Source organism: Gossypium hirsutum, chromosome D01 (assembly GCF_007990345.1).
Source record: "Gossypium hirsutum isolate 1008001.06 chromosome D01, Gossypium_hirsutum_v2.1, whole genome shotgun sequence".
In the NCBI taxonomy this organism is placed as follows: Eukaryota; Viridiplantae; Streptophyta; class Magnoliopsida; order Malvales; family Malvaceae; genus Gossypium; species Gossypium hirsutum.
In genome coordinates, this window is record NC_053437.1 from 41,035,375 (window position 1) to 41,042,416 (window position 7,042).

Sequence of the window (7,042 nt, forward strand, 5' to 3'; positions counted from 1 at the left end):
AATCCCGCGCACTTAGCACCAATCTCATGGTCATAAATGGTTATCCCGCACATTTAGTGTCGAGATCAACAACTCATTACATCTCACCTCATTTATTTCATTCAACAATTTCATCATCACATACGTACATGCATATATATATGTACATTTATTCTTTCCATTCAGCATCAATACACAACATTATGACCATTGAAATAATACCAACTACATGCTTAATGACTTACCTCGTGTTGGGTAAGACGGTTCCAACTCGGCTACTCGATAACCTTTTCTTTGCCTTTGCTCGATTCACCTCCTTTAGCTCCTTGAGCTATATCAATAATTTAACTAGTTTAACCACCTTGCTAAATATTTACAATCCAATCTCACATGTATATGTATGTTAGTATATTCGGCTAATAATCTCATGCAACTACCAAAGCCGAATCAACTAAATATACTTATGTATACACACATATATCATCATCGAAATCACCTAAGCTTAGACATCGATTTTTAATTTCAAGTAAGTTGCCGAATGCAACCTTACTAAATTCTCATGGATTCAATATACCATTACCATGAAATCAACAACCAAATTCATAGACAATTTAGGAAAATCACATTACAATTCTCATATTCAAGCAAAGACCATGGCCGAATGCACATATGACCTCATAACAAAAATATTGAACCTTTGGTTGCCCAATTAGCTTAACATCCATCAAATTTTTAAATCAAGAAGCTCACCTCATCTATAATCAACTCTCAATGCCCTAAGGCATCAAAAACAACATCAAAGAAATACAACCATCCATGGCCGAATGTCCTAGCCGAATTGTTTTAACCATGAGTAACATAACAAGCATAGATCGTGTTTATGGATATACCGTGGCCGATTCAAGCTAATCACCTCCAAAATCATCAACCATTTTCGTTGCATATAACATATATAAACATGAATAAGTTTCATATAATCCCTTAACACATTAATTTCTTTCATCAACAACCTTTTCCTTGAACACTTTCTCATGACCGATTGCTCATGTTATCAACAAGATTCAAAGTTTAAACATGGGCTATTTAAAACATGCATGCATCTCAAAGACAACATCAAACATACCTTAGTCTAACCACCACCATAGCCGATTTTTCTCAAGCCTTTTTCCCCTTCCTTTCTTTCCTCTATTCGGCCAAGGATGTTCAAGAATGAACTCTTTTTTTTTTTTTTTTTGTTTTCTTTCTTCAATTCACGGCAACAAGGGGGGGGGTGAGACCATGTACTTTTTTTTTTTTCTCCATCACCCTTCTTTCATTATTTAATCACCATGCTTATTATTTTATTATTCTTAACATGCATCACTAGCATAACATGTTGGAGACATGTTTCCACCTATAGCATGGCCGGCCACTACATATTAGGGAGGGGGAATTTGACATGCAAGTCCCCTTTTTCTTCCACATGCACTAATAGGTCCTCATGCATTGACCTATCACATTTTAAAATTTTCTCATATAAGTCCTATTGACTAAATTCACATGCAATCGACTAAATCGAAGCTTGAAATTTTTACACATTCATGATTACATATTCTAGACAATAAACATCACATTCAAACCTTTCGGTGACTCGGTTTAGCGGTCCCGAAACCACTTCCCGGCTAGGGTCAATTTTGGGCTGTCACAACTCTCCCTCACTTAAGAAATTTTCGTCCTCGAAAATCTTACCAGTAAATAGGTTTGGATATCGTTCCTTCATCGAGCTCTCGGGTTCCCAGGTTGCTTCCTCGATCCCGTGTTTGAGCCACAACACCTTAACCAACGGAACCCTTTTGTTTCGCAACTCTTTCACCTCACGAGCTAGGATACGTATCGGTTCTTCTTCATAACTCATATCGGCTTGAATTTCAACCTCTGATGGGCTAATTATATGCGACGGATCAGATCGATAGCGTCGAAGCATCGAAACATGAAAGACATCGTGAATCTTTTCAAGCTCAGGGGCAAAATCAATCTATACGCAACTGGCCCCACTCGTTCGGAGATTTCGTACGGCCCAATGAATCTCGGGCTCAACTTGCCCTTACGGCCAAACCTAAGTACCTTTTTCCAAGGCGAAACTTTAAGGAACACTTTATCTCCCACCTGATATTCAATGTCCTTCCGTTTCAGATCCGCATACGATTTCTGACGATCTGTGGCTGCCTTCAAACTTTCACGGATTACTTTTACTTTCTGTTCAGCATCTTTAATCAAATCAACTCCGAAAATTTTACTTTCACCAAGCTCGGTCCAAAACAATGGTGTACGGCATTTACGACCGTACAAAGCCTCGTAAGGTGCCATCTTAATACTTGATTGAAAACTATTGTTGTAAGCGAATTCAATCAAAGGTACATACCGTTCCCATGAACCACTAAACTCAAGGATGCAGCATCTCAGCATATCCTCGAGTATCTGAATTATCCGCTCGGATTGACCATCGGTTTGGGGATGAAAGCGGTGCTAAAATGCAGCTGGGTACCCAAAGCTTCTTGCAATTTCTTCCAAAATCGCGAGGTGAATCTCGGATCTCTATCCGACACGATAGAAATAGGTACTCCATGTAATCTCACAATCTGAGAAACATACAACTCGGCTAGTTTATCCAATGAGAAATCCGTACGCACGGGGATAAAGTGAGCCGACTTAGTCAGCCTATCAACAACAACCCAAATCGCATCCTTCTTACTTGCGGACAATGGCAGTCCGGACACAAAGTCCATTGTGACTCGGTCCCATTTCCACTCGGGTATCATGATCGGCTGAAGTAACCCTGAAGGCACTTGATGTTCCGCTTTCACTTGCTGACATATTAAACATCTCGAAACAAAGTCGGAGATGTCTCGCTTCATACCATGCCACCAAAATCGACGTTTCAAGTCGTTGTACATTTTCGTGCTCCCCGGGTGAATTGACATTCGGCTACAATGGGCTTCGTTCAGGATCATCGGAATGAGTTCCGAATTCCTTGGAACGCACAAACGACTTCTAAACCTCAAACAACCATCATCATCAATCTGAAACTCCGATTCCTTGTTTGGAACACACTCAGCTCGTTTTGCAACTAATTCATCATCGACTTTCTGAGCTTCATGAATTTGATGAGTCAATAATGGTTTGGCTTTTAATTCAGCTACTAACACATTGTCAGGTAGAACAGACAAGTGTACATTCATCGCTCGCAAAGCAAACAGTGATTTCCGGCTTAAGGCGTCCGCAACCACATTAGCCTTTCCCGGGTGGTAATCAATGACAAGCTCATAATCCTTCAACAATTCAAGCCAACGTCTTTGTCGCAGATTCAAGTCCCGTTGAGTCATCAAATATTTGAGACTTTTGTGATCCGAAAACACATGGCACTTCTCACCAAACAAATAATGTCGCCATATTTTCAATGCAAACACAATGGCGGCTAGTTCGAGATCATGGGTCGGATAATTTCTCTCGTGTGGCTTCAATTGTCTCGACGCATAGGCCACAACTCGACCTTCTTGCATCAATACACAACCCAACCCGAGTAGGGATGCGTCACTATAAACGACAAACTCTTTACCCGATTCGGGTTGCACCAAAATTGGAGCTTTAGTCAGATGAGTTTTCAGTTGATCGAAGCTTTTCTGACATTTCTCCGTCCATTCGAACTTAACATCCTTCTGAAGTAGCTTCGTCATTGGTGTGGCTATCATCGAGAAACCTTTGACAAATCGTCGGTAATAACCGGCGAGCCCTAGAAAGCTCCGGACTTCGGTAACGTTTCTCGGAGGCTTCCAGTTAAGTATGGCTGAAATTTTGCTCGGGTCAACCCGAATACCCGATGCGGATACCACATGACCCAAGAAGCTAACCTCTCTTAGCCAGAACTCACACTTACTGAACTTAGCATATAACTGCTTATCCCGCAAAATTTGCATCACTAGCCTCAGATGCTCAGCATGTTCGGCCTCATCTCTTGAATAGACCAAGATGTCATCAATAAACACAACTACGAACCGATCCAAGTACGGCCTAAAGATCCGATTCATCAAATCCATAAACACCGCAGGGGCATTAGTGAGCCCAAACGGCATCACTAAGAACTCATAGTGACCGTACCTCGTTCTGAAAGCAGTTTTGGGTACGTCCGAATCTCGAATCCGTAACTGATAATAACCCGATCTCAAATCTATCTTTGAAAACACCGATGCTCCCTTTAATTGATCGAACAGATCATCTATACGCGGTAACGGATACTTATTCTTTATCGTCACTTTATTCAGTTGACGATAGTCAATGCACAACCTCAGGGTTCCGTCCTTCTTTTTCACGAACAATACTGGTGCACCCCAAGGCGAGAAACTCGGTCGAGCGAAACCTCTATCCGTCAATTCTTGCAACTGAGCTTTCAACTCTTTTAACTCAGTTAGTGCCATACGATACGGAGCGATCGAAATTGGCGTAGTTCCAGGTACAAGCTCAATTCCAAACTCTACTTCCCGAACAGGTGGCAAACCCGGTAACTCTTCAGGAAAAACATCCGGGTATTCACAAACCACCGGCACCGATTCGGGTTTCTTTTCTAACTCCTTGTCATCAAGTACATACGCGAGGTATGCTTCGCACCCTTTCCTTACATATTTCTGGGCCAACATTGCTGATATTACAGCTGGCAACCCCCTTAAGTCCGCAGACTCAACTCGGATTATTTCGTTATTTGCGCACCTCAAATCGATAGTCTTGCTTTTGCAATTCACAACCGCATCATGCGCGGTTAACCAATCCAAACCAAGAATAACATCAAACTCGTCGAACGGCAAAAGCATCAAATCAGCCGGAAAACAGGATTCTCGGATTAATAGAGGGCATCTCTTACACACTTTATCAACAAGTACGCATTGACCCAAAGGGTTTGATACTCGAATTACGAGCTCAGTAGACTCAACAGGTAGAGTCTTACTGGTTGCTAAGGTTTCGCATACATATGAATGAGTAGAACCAGGGTCAATCAATGCAATCACATTAGTATCAAAGAGAGTGAAGGTACCAGTGATGACGTCGGGGGAGGATGCCTCCTCTCGTGCGCGAATGGCATATGCTCTAGCAGGAGCACGGTTCTCGGCGCGATCGGCCGTATCAGAAGCCCCCCTCTGACTACCACCCCTGCCTCCAAAAATTCTCGGTGGTCTACCTCTAGATGTCACTCCACTAGGTCTTGCACCTTGAATCTTATTCTTCTCATCCAGCTCCGTGCAATCTCTAATGAAGTGGTCCTTCGAACCGCATCCGTAACAGGCCCTGTTAGTAGACTTGCCCCAACATTCACCTAGGTGTCGTCTTCCACATTGGGGACATTCAGGTTTCTCGTGCCGATTATTGCCCACACTAGCTACCGAAGTAGCTCGGGAGCCCATCGATGGTCTTGCCCTGATGGAAATTCCCGTAGTCGCCCTCGACTTACTAATGTCCTCCCTGAACTTCTTCACAGCTGAGAACGGAGCTTTACCCGTCGATCTTTTACGATAATCTCTAGCTTCAAATTCAGCCTTCCTCTTCTCCTTTCCAAGTTCCTCCGCCTTGCAGGCTCGTTCGACTAGTGTTACGAATTCCTTTATTTCCAGAATACCCATTAGTAGCTTTAAATCTTCGTTCAATCCTTCCTCAAATCTTTTGCACATAGCAACCTCATCAGCTACGCACTCCCGGGCATACCTACTAAGTCTTACGAATTCATGTTCGTATTCAGATACAGTCATACGGCCTTGCTTGAGTTCCAAGAACTCCTTACGCTTCTGTCAATGAACCGTTGGCTAATAAATTTCTTCCGAAATTCCGTTTGAAAGAAGTCCCAAGTACTCGCTCGTTCGGGACTATGGAAATCAATTCCTCCACCAATAGTAGGCTGAGTCTCGCAACAAAGATACAGCACATTTAGACATTCATCGGTGTGCATGACAATTCATCGAACACCCGAATGTGTTATCAAGCCAGAACTCGCCCTTCGGCATCATCAGTTACTATGGCCTTGAACTCCTCGGCCACGCTTCTAATCAAGTCTACAGGTAGCTTACTCAGCCTCACAGGATCAGCGACTGACGCTTACAGGCTCTTGGGGTGGGTTATTCAAATTTGGGAATTGTTGGACAGCCGGGTTGGCTCGGGCATATTGCGCGACCCACTCATTCATCATGGTAAAGAAGGCTTGTTTAGCCCCCTCACCTTGATTATTCGCAGATGACTGGGGTTCAACAGGCGGCGTCCCTTGTGCAGGAGCAGCCGCTACGCTCTCAACGTCATCCGCTAGGGTTCTTTCTTCACCGGGATCCATTACTAATCAAGACAAAAACATTTCAACCGTCAGAAGTCATCACCCTTTAAACATTAACATATGGCATGTATACTAGACTCATACGTGCTATGGAAGTCCTAGAACGACTAAACCATAGCTCGATACAATAAAATGTAACACCCGAACCGAAACCGTCACGGGTCGAACACGAGGTGTTACTGGCTTACCCTTACAAATTTATTTCCAGACACTGCCAATCTGTGTACTAGTCGTTTAAATTCATATCTGAGTTTCGTAACTCGAAATCAGTTTCGTAATTTTCCCAGAAACTAGACTCATGTGCCCATCTATGTATTTTTTTCTAGAATTTTTGGTTGGCCAATTAGTACAGTTTATTAGTCAAAGTCCCCAAGTTGCAGGGGTCGACTACACTGACCTTTGCCCATTACGACTGGGATATCTCCCTGCACGGGCTTCAATACTGTTGCCGTTTGTTCTATGGAAACTAGACTCAGAGAGGAATCTGCACATATATGGTACGACCCCTAATTATCTCTGGTTAATTTATAATGAATTTCCAAAGTTGGAGCAGGGAATCCAGAAACCGTTCTGGCCCTGTCCCACTAAAATCTGATATCTCTTAATATACTGCCCATATGATCTTTTCGTTACTTCCTCATGAAAAAGACTCATCGAGCTTCGATTACATAATTTATTCATCAATTAATTCCACTCCTACTATGATTTTTATGATTTCAA